Source organism: Hibiscus syriacus, unplaced genomic scaffold, assembly GCF_006381635.1.
Source record: "Hibiscus syriacus cultivar Baekdansim isolate YM2019G1 unplaced genomic scaffold, ASM638163v2 tig00116983_pilon, whole genome shotgun sequence".
NCBI lineage: Eukaryota > Viridiplantae > Streptophyta > Magnoliopsida > Malvales > Malvaceae > Hibiscus > Hibiscus syriacus.
The window spans coordinates 1,075,762-1,094,740 of NW_024063506.1; the positions used below are offsets into that span (position 1 = coordinate 1,075,762).

General features: G+C 33.8%; 1 non-coding gene across 1 annotated transcript; it reads right to left on the reverse strand.

The window, feature by feature from the left end:
• Positions 1-9,547: 9,547 nt before the first annotated feature.
• LOC120192949 lies at positions 9,548-9,654 on the reverse strand. Its single transcript, XR_005522819.1, has one exon. It is a non-coding gene; the product is annotated as a small nucleolar RNA R71 (small nucleolar RNA).
• Between the last annotated feature and the right edge of the window lie 9,325 nt (positions 9,655-18,979).

Below are 18,979 nucleotides of genomic sequence, written 5' to 3' on the forward strand. Positions count from 1 at the left end.
TTATATATAATTTATAACTTGAACAAACTCGTTCTAATTAGTTGATTTGTTAAATTTTAAGTAATTGATGATAAAATTATTAGTGACCCTAAGAAGTGGGTGGAGAACACATTCCGGTCCATCACGGGTTCTTCAGGTAAGGGGCAGAACTGTAATACCCAAAATTTTTGTTAATGGTCAAAATGAATAAATTCAAAGTTTGGTGTTCAAAGTATAAATTTGGGAAAGCTCAGGAACTAAAATGGTAATTTTCTCAAAAAGTATTTTATCTTGTGAATGATTAGTTTACCCCTGTAAAAACCCCTAATTTATTCATTGAAACCCTAAGAAAGGAAAAAAATAAGGTTTTAGTGATATTCAATTGTGAACACACCATGGTATATTCGACTATTAAGGGTTTCAATTAGGGGTTTAAAGTTTTGGTGAAATTGAAGTTTTCATGTTTTTTGCCATCAACTAAGCTTCATCATTTTGATGGTAAAATTATTAAATTTGAAATTTAATTGTGAAAACCCCCTAATTTGGTCATTGAAACCCTAAGAGAGAGAAAATGTTTTAGTGAAATTTTAGTATTCAAGGTTAAAATGAAGATTAATTAGTTTTGATTTAGCATCGAAAGAATCTTTAGAGACTTTTTTATATTTGCATGCATGTTAGAATGAATTCTAACATATATCTTTGATTTTAGTTGCTTTATAATTGATGTGTGCGAACCATCCAAGTCCAATCGAGTTGAATTCATTAACAAAGGAAAGGATGAGAGCTCTTATAAAGCTTACGGGAAGATTAAATTATAGTTTATGTTTAAAGTGTCGAAGTGAGTGCATGTTTATGGTGTATTTATGTTAAATCTAAACATTGGCTTGCGATGAGCCAATGACTGGGTAACTATGGTAAGAAGTGACTCATGAATATTATTAAATTTTTTATTCATGCAAGTAGGTTAAATTTGTATTTAGAAGATTAATATAATTAGAAAATAAGCTAAAGATGTAAAATAATGAAATTAATTGCCTAGATTTTATGATCTTAACAGTATATTTAGAAAATCATCATAAATTCTATAAAAATGATTAGAAGGTGATTCTTATACTGTTGTATTCTCATGTCAATCTAGTTTAGTGTAAAACAAACATAGACTGAAGTGTATACTAGAATATATGAATTTTTTTTTATCAATGATAGGTAAGAAAATTGGGTAGCAGATTCTGCTCAAAACAAATTCTGTAAGTTGGATTATAAAATCCACCATAAATTGTACAAATCAAACTAGAAAGAATGCTTTATATGGTTAGATTCGTATTTGAATATAGTTTCTAATAGAACAAACGTAGTTGAATTCCACTGTGCCGATTAATACATAAAAATAATTTTTTTAAGGGTAGTGCAAGCTTCTAGAATAGGAAAATGAGTAGTAAATCATGCATTTTATGTTACATTTATGTTATATATCATTGTAAAGACTTGAGACAAGCCAACTCTATTATATTGGCATGATATATATGATTTTTATCATATGATGGATATGATGTTTATATGTCAAAAAGGAACATGATTAATGATATTTCATGATGTATTCATGTTATGTGGTAATAAATATTTAAGTTACGAACTTCCCATTGCGCTATTATATGAAATGTTCGTTATAGTGTTATCTTTGATAATTGAAGAACAAATAATAATTAATGAAAATGCCCATTACGTACATTGAGAGTCCTTAGTATAGTTGGCATGTCATAGAGGTGAAGTATTAGCAGTTGCAATATATACATAGTACGACGTGATTTTGGAGCTATTGTAAGCTAATGCATTGAGTACGTTGTCGATGTGATTCTGGACTATAGTGCTTTTAAGAATACAATACATGATTCGATGTGACTTTATCAATATGGTATTCTTAATTATTCTGTCTAACAATAAATGGGCAATATGTGTATACTTGTCTGACTCGTGTACCTTGCATTCTCATTTATATACATTAGGTTACGACATAAAGAAATTTTGAAAAGTTCATGTTATGACAGATAAGTGTGAAAGTTAAATTTTCCATTTAATATAAATGATTTAGCGTAAAATGCTTTATATATGACTTAATGATTTCAGGTATCTTTGAATTGGAAATGACATTAGCATAAGTTCATTTTATATGTTCCTATAATATCGTATGATATGTTTTGTATTTTTATTATATGATTTATTTTATATCATTGATATGTTTTGCTTTGTATTATTAATCATGCCTCACTTAGTGTATACTTATTGTGTGATAATTTTCACTTGTAGTTAAAGAGCAAAGATCGAAGTAGGGAGTGTTGGGAATCTTATCTATCAAGAAACACACCTACATTATCAGTACTGACATCCATATGTTTTATTAGATTTTTCTAGTTGACATGTATATGTTATTAGTATTTAGAATGGACTTTGCTCAACCATAGTTTGGAATAAGTTATAAGAAGTTTTTAGGCAGTTATACTGGTTACACTTTATAGTTATGAAATGCTAGATTACTGCCTAAAAATGTACTTAGTTTGAATGTCATATAATTAGAAAGGTACTTTATGAGATTAAATGAATTATGGTTTATTTTTTTTAGCAATAATATTTAAAAAAATAAATTCTTACCGATTTGTAATAAGGGAAGTTTTGTAAGTTTCATGTGATATCTCTTACTCGTGTCGGGGGACGGATACATGAAGTGATGTTACAAGTACATATATTGTTATGTTAACAGTGGATGAGTAAAACATGCTAGAAAAACATGAGAATGTAAAGTGACAAAGGAGTGGGCTAATAACTCCAATTTTGTCGACAGAAAACGTTAGCGGTGATCTTCAGATATCGACAGGCCTGTCATCCTAGGCTAGCTGGAAGCAATGAAACTCTTAAGTTGGAACATATGAGGGTTGGGGAAACCTTGGATGACTGGTCGTCTCCTACATATGCTGAGAGATGTTAACTCGATTATGTCTTTTTTAATGGAAACAAAGTTGCAGAGTTCATGTATGATAAAAGTTCAAAGATCATGTGGATTTGTAAATGGAATTGAAGTGGATCCCTAAGGGACGCGATGGGGTATTTGTTTTACGTGGAAAAGAGACTTGGACTTTGCCTTAAGATCATTTTCAAGTTAGCACATTGATGCTCTTATTATTGACAAAGAGGATGGGTATTTGGTGGAGATATACCGTTTTTATGGAGCCCGAGGAAAGCAGGCTCTCGCAGTTATAGGATTTGTTGAGTATACTAAATGATACTCCTAATATTGCATGGCTCGTGATAGGAGATTTCAACGAGATAATGTTTTTTTTAGAAAGAATGAGGTCTTGTTAGATAACAGAGACAGACGGATGTGTTCTGTACAGTAATTGATTCTTGTGGCCTTTAAGATATATGTTACTCAGGATGATGGTTCATGTGGCAGAGGGGTAATCGGGCTGACAACATTATGAAGAGGTTAGATTGAGGTCTTGCTAGTAATTTGTGTTGGCAACTATTTCCAAGTTTCACTTTACACCATCTTTCACATGTTTTTTCAGATCATTGTCCCTTTCTTTTGAATATTGTGGTTTGTGGTTCTCATATTCGGAGATGACATTTTAAATTTAAAGCATCCTAGTTTCTCAAAATCTCTTGTGAGGATGAGGTGATTTGATGACAAGTGTCGTTTACTGTCAAATAATTATCCTTAATATCAATAAGAAATAATTGAATAGCGTAATATGGAGAAGAAAGGTCGACCCGTAGGGACTTTGGAAATTTTGATTTTGATTCTGGCGAAATAGGTAAAAAAATGGGGGATTTTGGTTGAAAGTAAAAACAATGAAAAAAATAAATTAAATCTAGAAAAGTAAACAAAAGTAAAATTAAAAAGAAAATTAATTAAGTAAAGCGGCATCAAGCCTTGTTTTACCTCAATTTCAATTGATCATCAAAGAATTTTTTACTCCGGATTAAATGCCGGTTACAGTCTACAAGGCCTAACCCTTGTAACATATTTTTCTCTCCGGTAAACCAACAATCCAAAATCAATCTTGGAATTTCAGTCCTTAATTGGACTAACTACGACTATCTTCGCAAGCACCAATTTATGTTTAAGTTTTGGAAAAACCCAACTCAGACTATGTGTCTCAATGAGAATCGAATTCGATATCAATTTCCCTTAGCGGATCACCGCTAAGTGTGTTCCCAGAAAGTCAAACTTGCTACCATCCAATTCTTCCGCCCAACTTTAAATCGAAACAACAATCAAATCAACAAGATCTTTTTGAATTTGAAAGCGTAAAGATTTTTAAAGGAAAGGTCGATTGCCAATCCAAGTTTGTAGAAAATTGAGAATTTAACCTGAAGTATTAGGTCTTTTAAATTCTCACGATCGGAATTGAGTTATCGCTTCAGCCTTTGGCTTTTAGGAAAATTAACAAAGTTTGATAGAAATCATACTTAGCATTTTTAAAGAACGTAAGAAGTAAAAAATAAATAAAAGAAAATAAGAAAACTTTATAAAATAAAGAAAGCAAATAACAAAACTAAATCGAGATATATTTCATACTTACCCCGATGGGGTGTTTATAGTTCTCTAAAACCCTAAAAATAAAGTAAAAAAATAATTAAAGATAAATCCCAAAAATATTAAAATAAATTCCTAAAAACAAATGATAATTCTTAATTCAAATTCAAATTCAAATTCAAATTCAAATTCAAATTTAAACTTAATTATATTTATCCTTATGTTCTTCTAGAATATTGGTTGAACATTCTAGAAGCTACTGACTGGACCTTGTAGAAGCTGTCACATCGTACATCATCATGCCTAAAGTCTTGCCCATTTATCTAACCTTGACTCCAGAAAATAAAAACTGCAGAATTTTGCATGTTTAACACTCTTTCTTGAATTTAACGTCCTATATAAAATACAAATAGAAATACCCCAAATCAATAATACCAAATAGATAACAAGAAGTAATTAAAATAAAATAGTAACAAAATAAAACACTCATCAAATTCCTCATAACTTATTAAATGCTTGTCCTCAAGCATTTCTCAATAAACACATCAAAATTACAACTTGCCATCCTTCATCTCACAACATATCCAAGTCAACCAAATGAATCAAGATCTTTACAATTATTAGAATCAAGAATAAATCAAGTTAAGGTATAATTAAGAACAAGTTTAGGCAAAACTTGACATCCCAATAATCCGTCAATTTCAATGTAGCAAGACTCAATACCTCGTAAAGATTCACTAATTATCACTTAAAGTGTTTTGGGTAAAAGAAAATCACTCAAATCGGAACTAATCAATGAATTACCATAAACTTGTAATTAAATAAAGTTTCCACTTCAAACAATGAAAAAATACAATAGTCAGTGGATCTTTAAAAGGGTTGTAACGGGGCTTAGGTTAAGGTGAAGAAAAAAGCTAAAAATTGGGTTAAGTAGCAAGAAAATAGACATTCATTCCATGAAGTTTAACAAAATAAAAAAAATGCAAAGAGTGGTAACAAAAATCAAACAACCAATTATTTTTCTTATTCTTTTTTCTGAATTTTTCTATTTTTCTGTTCGACACTGTTCGAACCAGCTTCTTTTTTTTCTTTCAAATGTTTCCATCACTGTTTTTTCTACTTTTTCTGAATGAATTAATCTCTGTTCTAAAAAGGGTAACAAAAAAGAACAAAATAAAAAGGGCTCAGTTAATCACGGGGTAAAATAAAGAAAGGGCAAAAATGCTCAAAATTGGTTAACTAATCAGAAAATAAAAGGGTAAGCAATATTTTTGAGGAATAGAAGTGGCTAAATCCTAAGTGTCCGTATCACACTAAAGTATTAAGTTCAATAATGTAGTCTCGATATGTATAGAAATACAAGTTCTAGAATGTCAAAAACTAGTCTGATACACTCAATCAGACAATGAGCAAGAATGAAAATATATGCTCGTTAAGCTCAAACCTCACATGAAAAGGTAACAATTCAATCAAAAAATGTATGGGATATCAAGTAAAAATTTAAATGAAAACACTATCATGACAATTAAATATCATGCATCCTAATTTCCAACAAAAGCAAGATCACAAAACATAAGGCAATCAAAGAGTTAAGATTTAGGATAGGCAACAAGAAATTCCAATATACCAATCAAGAAAACTCAAATTCAAATAATCAAATAAGCAAGCGAAAATTTTGATGCAAATTCTACCCCCACTTAAATCATATTATCTCAATATGTAAATAAATGGAGAGGGAATAGAGATACTCCCTATTCTAATGATGACCGCGGCTGCATCGAGATGTGCCCAGGTGAAGGTAAGATAATATCTCGGTAAGGTTAATCTCGATGGAGTTGAGTTGACATATACTTCATGAATTTGGGTATACACGTCCGACTGCTGATCCTCTTCTGGTGCCGGTTGTGGCATAGTTCTTCAAAGGAATATACAATCATCACGAGGCAAAATGATGTTAGGAGGAACAATGTATGGTGCATCGAGAGTATCGACGAGGAGTCCCATTGTATCCAAGCTTCTCACATCTAAAGCATCCATAAAAAAGCGTACGTAAATTGTTCAATATTGAAAGTTAATGGAAAAAGACGAGATGCAAGATGAGTTATACAAGGGCCAAAAATAAGTGGACAACTGGAGCGCACGACATGCTCAAAAGCTCGAGCGAACCAAAAGCCCAAGTTTACCTTGGTATTGGTTTGTATACTCCACAAGAAAAATAATTCAACCTTACTTAAACAAGACATAGTATCGTTTCATCTAGAGTAGATGTATGCAAGGAACCAGTGAATGTAGCAAAGCGCCAGATCGTGAATATGCCATCCTTTCGTAGTTCGAGCATTTTAAGTTTACCCCGCCAAGCCGGTAAGAGCCTCGTAAGCAAGATCGACACCAAATTCCTGCAGGATCTCAAGTAAAGCTGTTAGATAACCATGATACATGACATCTTTCACGGATCCCATAGAAAAATTAAAATCGATAATAGACATCTGAATGTGATGTCTCATTAAACGGGAATAAATAACATCAAATGAGTCAATGTTAGCAATACGATTTTGCAGAAAAGTAAATATAGCATAAAATTTAAACACTAACTCATAAAATGTTCCACATTTAATTTCATATTATGGGGTCTAACCAATAGTATCAAAATATTGCATAACATAATTGCGCAAATGTGAAGTTTTTAACGTGCGAACAGGAATATATTTGTAACCTGAAACTTATGGCAGTGAATTCTATTGAAACACACAACTTTATCGTCATCGAATTGCAAGTAGCCGATAATTCTCCAAAAGAGTTATCTTTAATAGCCTTTTTCACCTAGGTCTAGTTTGAACTTGAGCATTTTTAGGATTATATTTGCTTAATTTTATACATTTTTTATATTAGGAACTTTGTGGATTTTCAAGGGCTAAATTTGATTTTTGTTGCTGTAAAACTGTTACATTGATGCTATAGTATTGCAAAAAATGTTGAGGAGTTACTGCTGCAGTCGATGAATCTCTAAACGATTGGGAGAACTTTCTAGATGAGATAGATGGCTTGGGTAGCTGTCAATGGGCTAGATATCACCTGAAATGTGGAAGCTTTTCATTGAAAGATGAAGATTTCATCCAAACTATAAATAAGAGTACTTGTAAGCCAAACAATGGGACGATTGGAAGCCATTTGAAAGTACCCATTTTTCCACGTTAATTCTTTGTACGACATAGAAGCTTAAACCCCCTTCCAGGGATTATCGCAGCACAAGGAGAGCTCGTTGAGTAGCATCGACAATCAACAGATCACCATTCAAGGCCTTCTATTGAGAGAGGGAGTGATTTGATTGTCTAAAACTCTTTGTGGATGATATTGTGGATTTATTATTTTATGTTTACTTTGCTACCTCTTTTATGTACTTGATGCTTTATGATTATGAGTAGAAATACTTATGATTAAATATATGGTAATTTTGATTATTTCTAGAAATAGATGTGGTTGATTTGCTACATGTCTTTGATAGCGTTGGTGTTGCTGAGTACCTCTGTGTGTGCTGAAAAGCATACAACCAATTGATTAGTGTTGTTAATATTTTGAACCTTTAGTTAATGAAAGTAATTAAATAATTTCAGAAGGCCTTAATCAATGTTGATCACATAGATTTGGTATGTTTTATTTGGATAAGAATGATGTTCACAATATTTTCTACATCAATTTGAGAGCTAACTTAGTGCTCTCTGGACTGCTGTAGCATGAGCTGGTGTTTCCTCTATTGATTTTACTATCTTTTACTTTAATATCTTTTCATAATAAACATTCTTTATGCTTACAAACTCTAATGAAAATACCATGCTCCCTGTGGGTTCAACATCTATAGCATTTATTTGCTACCACTTTATTACTTGATATCGACATGTGCACGTGCGTAATTGCTCTAGCATTTTTGTAGCATCAAGTTTTTAGCACTGTTGTTGTGGAGCATCGGTTTGATTTAGGGTTTTCTTTATTTTGCTTACTTTGTTATTTTCTTTTGTAGGTATTTTCATTTTTTTTTCTTTTACTAGTGTATGCCCCGAAGCGAAGAAAAATTAAAGCCGTTTGATCTAGAGATTAAAAGGACTTTTAAGAGACGTCATCGTAAAGCTAAACAGAATAAAACAAATATGGTTGGACGAGGAAATGATGTTTTACCCCGTTACAAAATAGAGAGAATTATGAGTTGTTAGCCGACAACCATATCAAAATTTGGATGATTGTAGTCGCCCTACCCGCAAGCATGTGGTTCCCAAGTTGGATGATCTGCATCCGAGCATTGTGAGGCTAGTGATTAATACTGTAAATTTTGAGTTAAAACCGATTATGTTCCAAATGTTACAATTTATGGGTAAGGATGGGCATGAGACCCGAACCTGATCCGACCGAGTCAGGTTTTTTAAAAAAAATTCAGGTTCGAGTCGGGTCGAGTAGAGGTTTTTAAAGGTGATGTTCAGGTCCAGTCGAGTTCGAGTTTAGGGTGAAAAATACCCGACCTGACCCGAAAAAATATAATTTTACCATATATATTTAGAAATAATTACAATAATACCCCTCTATATATTATTCTTTTCAATTAAATCAATATTTTTATTGAATAAAAAAATATTTTTTATTATTTCAGCTTGGGTCAGGTCGAGTTTGGATTTTATCTAAAAAATTTGAGTAGGTTTCGGGTCGGGTAGAGGGTATATTTTTTTAGGTCGAGTCGGGTGAATGATGTAAAATTTTTTGGTCGGGTTGGGTTGGTTGAAACCCGACCCATGTCCATCCCTATCTATGGGATAGTATGTAGGGTATGCTGGTGAAGATCCTAGGGCTCATTTGAGAGCGTTTATGGAGGTTTGTGATTCATTTATTCAGCAAGGTGTTTCGGAGGAAGTGTTGAAGCTAAAGCTATTTCCTTATTCGCTACGTGGCAAAGCACGAGTTTGGTTAAGTTCACTGCCACCAGGTGCTATAACATCCTGGAATGAGTTAGCAAGGAAATATTTGTTGCGATTCAACCCAGCAAATATGAATGCAAAACTCTGAAATGATTTAACTTTATTCATGTAGATGGATGATGAAAGCTTGTATGAAGCTTGGGAAAGTTTCAAGAATTTGCTGCGAAAATGTCCTATGTATGGGTTTTCACATTGGACCCAAATAGAGATGTTTTACAATAGGTTAAAGATACACACTCATATGGTGGTCGATGCTTCAACAAATGGAGCCTTGTTAGATAAGACATACAATGAAGCATATGAAATTTTGGAGATGATCTTAACTAATGATTGTTAATACCTAAATACGAGAAATATGTTTGGCCGACATAACGATACAACAGTAGATTCTAAAGCTTTCAACTCTATAGCATCTCCGATTTGAACATCAACGGAAATGATGAAGAAATTGCAAAAAATAGTAGCAATGTATGAAGTCAAAGCTGCATCTTTCATCACTTGTGTTTACTGTGGTGATAATCACAATTTTGATGAATGTCCCCAAAATCCAGAGTTTATCTATTATGTGCAAAATTATCAAAGGAATGATAATGCTTTTGGTAACACATGCAATGTAAATTTCAAGAACCATCCTAATCTTTCTTGGAGAAGTCAAAATGTTACAGATCCACAGTAGCAGCAATATCAACATCAATATTATAATCAACAAAATTAGACGTTGTAGCCACAAGCACAACATATTGTTTCTCAACCAAAACAAAGACAAAATTATCAAGGTCAATCTTTAACCCAAACTTCAACTTTATCATCTCTTGAAGCTTTGATGAAAAAGTATATGACAAGTCAATCAACCTTCTTAAGGGCTTTAAAGAATCAACTGAGACAAATGGATAATGCTCTCAATAATCAATTGTAAGGAACGATGCCTAGCGAGTAATAAGAATACAAAGAAAAATGGTAAAGAACATTGCAAAGCCATTACTACAAGAAGTGGAATTCATATTGGAGAGCCAGTTGAAGAACCTAGAAAAAATGACGAGGAAGTTCCTAAGTATGGTAAAGGAAAGAGCAAAGAAGTTGAGCCCAAGCCACATGTGAGTCATTTCACAACATCAGAAGTAGGACACTGTAGTAATTTAGAGGCATTACCGACAACATATGCTATATCTGACGCTCCGCCAACTTCAATAGCTCATCATCAACAACAAAATATACCTCCACCATTTTCACAATGATTCAAAAAGACAAAAAAGATCAGCAATACAAAGCCTTTATTGATGTCATTCGCCAACTCACAATTAACATTCCATTGATTGATCTTTAGAGCAAAACCCAAACTACATCAAATTCATGAAGGATTTTTTTTGAAGAAAATGAGACTTTTTGAGTTTGAGACTGTCGCTCTTATTGAAGGCTGTAGCGCTATGGCTACTAGTCAATTGCCACCGAAGCTTAAAGATCTAGGGAGTTTCATTATTCCTTGCAATATTGGTGATACATTTTTAGGTAAAGCTTTATCTGATTTGGGTGCTAGCATAAATCTAATTCCATTGTTAATATTTAGGAAATTTAGAAGCGGTGAAGCAAGGACAACTACGATCTTTTTGTAACTTGTTGATCGCTCTACTATGCATCCTAGTGGTATTGAGGGAAACATGCTTGTGAGAGTAGACAAGTTCATTTTCCCATGGACTTTATCATTTTGGATTGTGAAGCGAAAAAAGATGTTCTAATTATTCTTGGCCTCCCATTTCTTGCCACAGACTCAGCTTTAATTGACGTTGAAAAGGAGAATTGACTATGTGTTTGAATGATGAGCATATTACTTTTAATGTTTTGAATAACATTTCTTATATAAATGACTATACTGATTGTTTTCACTTGATGTGATTGATATTTTTGCGTATGAGCATTAGGAGAAATGTTACAATACATATAGTGATACTAGTGATTCAATAGCAATCAAAGAATTCTTGGACGATATAGAAGATGAATGCTATAACAACTATTTGTAGAACATTGAACCTTTAGAAATGTCTGATCATGCTATTTGAGCACCGAAGCCTTCTATTGAGAAACCACCAGAATTTGAATTGAAATCTCTACCATAGCATTTGAAATATGCTTACCTTGGAGAAAATGAGACACTTCCAGTCATTGTGGCAACATAACCTAAAACATTGCAGGAATCTCATTTGATTGATGTGCTGAAACAACATAAGAAAGTTATTGCCTGGATCATTGCTAATATAAAAGGCATTAGTCCATCATTTTGCATGCAAAAAATTCTTTTAGAGGACCCTAATAGTAGCTCGATTGAATATCATCAAAGGTTAAATCTATTCACGAAGGAAGTGGTTAGAAAGGAGATTATCAAATAGTTGGATGCTGACATTATATATCCGATTTCATAAATTAATTGTGTCATTCCTACGTAATATGTTCCAAAGAAAGGCAACATTACTATGGTGAAAAATGATAAAAATAAATTATACCAACAAGAACCACTACTGGTTGGAGAATATGTATGGACTATAGGAAGCTTAACAAAACGATGAGGAAAGACCACTTTCTATTGTCATTCATAGATCAAATGCTATATCGTCTTGCTGGCAAAGCTTTTTACTGTTTATTGGATGGATATAATGGTTATAAGCAAATTACTATAGCACCAGAGGACTAGGAGAAAATAACTTCCACATATTCATATGATATCTTTGCTTTTTGTAGAATGCCATTTGTGTTATATAATGCTCCAACGGCATTTTAACGTTGTATGATGGCCATATTTTATGATATAATTGAACATTATCTTGAGGTATTTATGATTGATTTTTAGGATTTGGGTAAGATTTTGAGAATTGTTTGAATAATTTGGTTGCAGTTTTGAGAAGATGTGAGGAAACTAACTTAGTTTTAAATTGGGAAAAATGTCATTTTATGGTCACTGAGGGAATAGTGCTAGGGCACCAAATTTCCTACCACGACATTGAAGTAGCTAAGGAAAAAGTGGAGGTTATTGAGAAATTGCCACTAATGTGAAGTTAGTTCAAAGTTTTCTTGGTCATGCTGGCTTCTATAGAAGGTTTGTTAAGGACTTATCTCAAATCACTAAGCCATAGTGTTCATTGCTGGAGCAACACATAAAGTTTCTTGTTCATGATGAAGTGATTAAATCTTTTGAAACAATCAAGATGAAGCTAGTAAGCGCACCTGTTATTATAGCACCAGATTGTAATTTACCCTTTGGATTAATGTGTGATGCTAGTGGTTTTGTTGTAGGTGCGGTGTTGGGGAATGAAAAGATAAAGTGTTTCATGTTATACATTTTACGAGAAGAATGTTAAATGATGATTAGGTTAATTACACCACAACTGAAAAGGAGTCACTCGTTGTAGTATTCACCATTGACAAATTTTGTTCATACCTGGTAGGCACACAAGTGATTGTATATATTGACCATTGGGCGCTGAAGCATTTATTTGCCAAGAAGGATACAAAACCTCGTTTGATTCAATGAGTGCTTTTACTCCAAGAATTTGATATTGAGATTCGGGACAAGAATAGATCTAAAAATCAAGTGGCTGATCACTTATCTAGGTTAGAATCTGGTAGTAAAGATGACAACATCTTATAATTCCAATTGACTTCCCTAATGAAATACTATTAGCTACTACAACATTACTATGGAATACATATTTTTCAAACTATATAGTTAGTGGAATGATGCCACCTGATCTGAATTATCAAGGAAAAAGAAAATTTATGAGGGATGTGAAGCAATACCATTGGGAGGCATTGTATTTATTTAAACAATGCAGTGATCAACATATGCGACAATGTATTCCCTAATGTGAACAACAAATCAGTTTATAACATTGCCATAGTGCCCCGTATAGAGGTCATTTTGGTGGTATGCGTTTAGTAGTGAAAGTACTTCAGTGTGGAAACTATTGGCCATTAGTTTTAAAGATGCCAATGAATTTGTCAAGCATTGTGATTGCTGCCAACGAACGAGTAATATTTCTTGACGAAATGAAATATCGATGCAACCTATCTTGGAGATTGAGCTTTTTGATGTCTAGGGATTGGATTTTATAAGTCCATACCCATCTTCATGTGGCAAACTCTTTATTTTAGTTGTTTTAGATTATGTATCCACATGGGTGGAAGCTATAGCCTTGCCAAATAGTAATGCTAAAACAATGTTACATTTTTTGCATAAGAATATTTTCACTCGCTTTGGAACACCTCGTGATTTTATCAGTGATGAATGATCTCAATTCATTGGAAATGAGGTTGCTAGAGCATTGAACCGATATGGTGTAAAGCATAAGATCGCGATAACATATTATCCACAATTTGATGGTCAAGCCAAGGTGTCTAATCAAGAGATTAAGCAAATTCTTGAGAATATTGTGAATCCTTCTAGAAAATATTGGTCACAACGGTTTGAAGAAACATTATGGGCTTATAGAACCACTTACAAGACTCCATTAAGGATGTCACCTTATCGTCTTATCTACAGCAAAGCTTGTCATCTGCCTGTGGAGTTGGAGTATATGGCTATATGGGAATTGAGGAATCTGAACTTTGATTTAGATGCTACAGGTGAAAAACGAATGTTAGAAATTAATGAGTTAGAGTAATTATGAAACAATGCCTATGATAATTCACGCATTTATAAAGACTAGAGCAAGAAATGACATGATCAAAATATTTTTCCAAGGTAATTCATTTATGGACAGCAAGTTCTTCTCTTTAATTTGCGGCTGAAGTTATTTCCTTGGAAGTTGCGTTCTCGTTGGTTAGGCCCTTTTGAAGTTTTCCCTCATGGTGCAGTGTTACTAAAGAACTTGGTGGATAGAAGCACATTTAAAGTCAATGGGTAACGTTTAAAGCATTATTGCCACAAGCAAAGCCTTAGCATTGCATCAATCATACTAAGCGATCCCCTACTTTTTAATTTTTTGGTTTTTGAATAAGTTAATTTCTTTGACATTTATTTTTAAGTTTTTGTTTTTGTTTTTATTGTTATTTTCTTTATGCAAGTTTTTATATCGGTCACTCTTTGCCAATTGTTCTTTGCTGCAAAGCTCTTTACAATATGGTGTGCATCCATTATTGTACTGAAGCTACAACAATACGTAGACAACAATATATCTTTTATGGTAAAATTCAATAAGTTGTCCACCATGTACCCTATGTAAATGTTTTCACCGTCCACCTTAGCTAATTATAATTGCCCATTCATAATAAAACCTTATCCCTCCACCCTTAAATTTTAAAACCTTTATCCCTCTTTCACGCATGCATATTATCCACAATCTGATGGTCAAGCCGAGGTGTCCAATCAAGAGATCAAACAAATCCTTGAGAATGTTGTGAATCCTTCTAGAAAAGATTGGTCACAATGCTTTGAAAACCACTATGGTTTATAGAACCGCTTACAAGACTCTATTAGGGATGTCACCTTATCGTCTTGTCTACAGCAAAGCTTGTCATCTGAATATGGAGCTGGAGCATATGGCTATGTGGGCATTGATGAAACTGCACTTTGATTTAGATGCTATAGGTGAAAAATGAATGTTAGAACTTTATGAGTTAGAGGAATTCTGAAACAATGCCTATGAGAATTTACACATTTATAAAGACAAGAGCAAGAAGTCCCATGATCAAAATATTTTTCCAAGGTAATTCATTACCGAACAACAAGTTATGTTCTTTAATTTGCGACTAAAGTTATTTCCTGGGAAGTTGTATTCTCGTTGTTTAGGCCCTTTTGAAGTTTTCCTTTATGGTACAGTGTTACTAAAGAACTTAGTGGATGGAAGCACATTTAAAGTTAACGGGCAATGTTTAAATCATTATTGACAGTAACAAAGCCTTAGCATTGCTTCAATCATACTAAGCGACCCCCAACTTTTTAATTTTTTTTGAATAAGTCAATTTCTTTGACATTTATTTTTAAGCTTTTGTTTTTATTGTTAATTTTCTCTGTACATATTTTTATATCAGCCACTCTTTGCCAATTGTTCTTTGCTGCGCAACTCTTTACAATATGGTGTGCATCCATTGTTGTACTGAAGCTACATCAGTACGTGGGTAACAATATATCTTTTATGGTAAAATTCAATGAGCTATCAACCATTTACCCTCCATAAAATTTTTCACGTCCACCTTAGCCAATTATAACTGTCCATTCAAAATAAAACCTTATCCCTCCACCCTTAAATTTTAAAACCTTTATCCCTCTTTCACGCAAGCCATTTACTTTCATTAACTTTACCTTTTCTTCACCTTCATCCTTTTTACGCTCCTGAAAATCATTGTTAACGCTCTTCTCCATATTCATTGTCTAACTCAAGATCTACTATGGCATCTAAGAAGAAGACAAGCACAAAGCCATCTGGTCGTGCGCACACCCCATTTTCGAGCGTATCTACGCTGCACGAAGTTCCCCCATCAAAGGAAGTTACCAGATTTATGGATGATGAACAACGACAATGTTATGAAGATGAATTTTCCGAATGAGAGTTTTGGTATGAATAAGGTTTTAATTTAACTACCGATGAGGAGACTCAAATTTTTGAATATATTTCCCAAATGGTTGCGTAGCGAGGATGTAGGAAGTTTTGTGGTCATCCCGGTGACATAAACCAAGAAGTGGTTTAGGAATTATATAGCAATCTCACTGGTCAGGCCAAGCGATTAGTACTTGTCCATAAAAATGGTTCATTAGTGGGAAAAGCCCATAAACACTCTGTTGGGTATCATTGAGGAGCTATTCGAACATTCGGTGTTTGTGGAAAATTTAACTAAAGATGAATTGAAGCAAGTAGGAAGAGACATTTTCTTACACGGACGCTCTTAGACGAGATCAACAATTAGATTTTGAACCATAAAGTGACTTGATCTTTATTGAGATGCTAGGGTATGGTTTATATTCCTTAGAACTCATTTAATGCCAACTATGCATTTTTCCACAATTACTAAGGATATAATTTTTCTTCTTCACTCTATTTTATTGGGGAGAAAAATCGATGTTGGGAAAATTATTTCTACTGAAATGTTTGCTTGTGCCCAGAAGACGTTAGGTTATTTATATTTCCATATTTAATCACTGCACTGTACTATCAAACACAAGTGGTTGCCTTGTCTTCTGATCAGATTATAGAAAATAGGAGCTCGATTACCCCACTACTGTGAGGCGAACGCTGCTGAAGGAAGGATTAAATCCCAATGAAGTTCCTGGCGAGCCATCTCCTCCCATTTCCACAACACAACTCCCGTTTGTGAACGATCAAACCTTAGAGGAACTGAAGACGGCTATAGCATGTGTCAATTCCAAGCAAGATCAGATCATGGCACTACTAAGCTATTCTCTTCAGAATCAATCCCAATGCACAATGACCAGGTTCCGTATTGGGAGTATGCAAAGAATAGGGATCTAGCAACAAAGACTATATTCGCCAAGCTATTTACAGAAGCTGAAGGGATATTTCCTACCTTTTCAGTTAAGATCTTGGAGGATCTGATGTAGCCAACCATGTCTGATGTTGGCCATAGCTCAGCTATCACTGAGAGTGCTAATATAACACAACCGATTGGTGAAGAAGAAACAATGGCCACAGATACCAAGTCATTGGAAGGTGAAGAGGATGTCGATGGTGAGGAAGAATAAGGGGATAATGAAAAGGATAAGGAATCAGAAAAATCTATGGAAGTTCTGCCAATGGATACTGATGTTCAGGAAGAAGAAGAGCATGTGAGCAGTGAACAACCACAAGAAAAGGGTACGAATGGAGTTGATGCTCCAGTAGAGCACTTTGTGGCTCAGTTATTAGATTTAAATGAAACTAAAGCTGAAGGAGATGCTACTGTTGTTGATGAACCAAAATTAGATGCAACGAAAGTGATACGTAATGTCATTGCTGTTGTCAAGAAATCAACTGTTGTGAGTCTGCCCAAGAGCACTCACATTGCACATGCCGCCAGCACTAAGAGACTAGAAGCTAAAGCGAAGAAAAAGTTGGATACTACAAAGTCCACAACTCCAGTCTCTGATGTTTTTATGGCAAAAGCCACATTAACGCCAGCCAGTCAAAAGAGGAAGAGCTCGGTGAATTCCAAAACAACAGCAAAGTGTCTCCGACCAAATGTTCTCAGCCCGCGCAAAAGCCCAAGGAAACCAACTTAGGGGAGTTTTTCTTCATTTTCTCATGTTTTAGCTTGTTTTGTTTGTTTTTGTGTTAAATGTTTCTTATTATGTATCATGCATTAAGGACAATGCATCCCTTAGGTTTGGGGTGTGTTGTTAGTTGAATGTTGCATTTAGGAATGTAGTTTTAAATATAGAATTGCATTGGTAATGTCGTAGGATAATTTTGTAGAATTAATGAAGTTTTTAAGGGAATTTTAGTGATGCCTAATGATGAAGATTAATTGATATGAAATGCTATAGGGAATGTTGTATGATCTTTTCAAAACTAGGATCCTTAGAATTTTTTTCCACTTAGGTGTTCTCAATACTTAGAGAACTTAGAAATTTTTAAGCTGTAAATCTCTTATCTCTATTAGATGCTATAATAGTGTTGTAAAAGAGAGAGAGAGACCTTAGGAAATAAGTTGGGTAATGCTGGTAATAACTCCAACATAGTCTTAGGAAATAAGTTGGGTAATGATGGTAATAGCTCCAACATAGTGAGAGAAATAAGTTGGAATTCCAACATTGGTGAAGGGATATTGCTGTAGAATTGAATTTCTTTAACAAAGTAAGTGCAAATTTTTCTAACTTAGCTAAGTATTGATTGGATATGCCTAATTTACACACACTTCACTATTAGGATTCTGATTTTGATGAGATGAAATTGCATTTTCTTATTCGAGAATACACCTATGCTTTACAACATTGGCTGAGAGCTGAAAAAGAAACTTACCTGCTTAGTTAATCTCTTGAAGTTATTCTGGGGCATTGTTGTTAGTTTAGATATTTCATGCATGTTTTTGCTTGATTACAAGAAAATACTTAGGTTTGGGGATGTGATAACTCTCTAAAAGAGTTATCTTTAGAAGCATTTTTCATCTAGGTCTAGTTTGAACTTGAGCATTTTTAGGAGCATTTTAGGATTATATTTGTTAAATTTTAGACATTTTGCATATTAGGAACTTTGTAGCTTGCCAAGGGCTAAATTTGATTTTTGTTGATGTAAGAATGTTACACTGATGCCGTAACATTACAGTAAATGCTGAGTTGATGCAACAACAATCGATGAAGCTCTAGACGATTGAGAGAACTTTCTGGATGAGACAGTTGGCTTGGGAAACTTTCAATGGGCTGGATATCACTTGAAACATGAAGCTTTTCATTGGAAGATGAAGGTTTCATCCAATCTATAAATGGGAGTACTTGCAAGACAAAAAATGGGGGACGATTGGAAGCCATTTGAAAGTGCCTCTTTTTCCATGTTAATTCTTCGTACGCCATGGAAGCTTAAGCCCCCTTACAGGG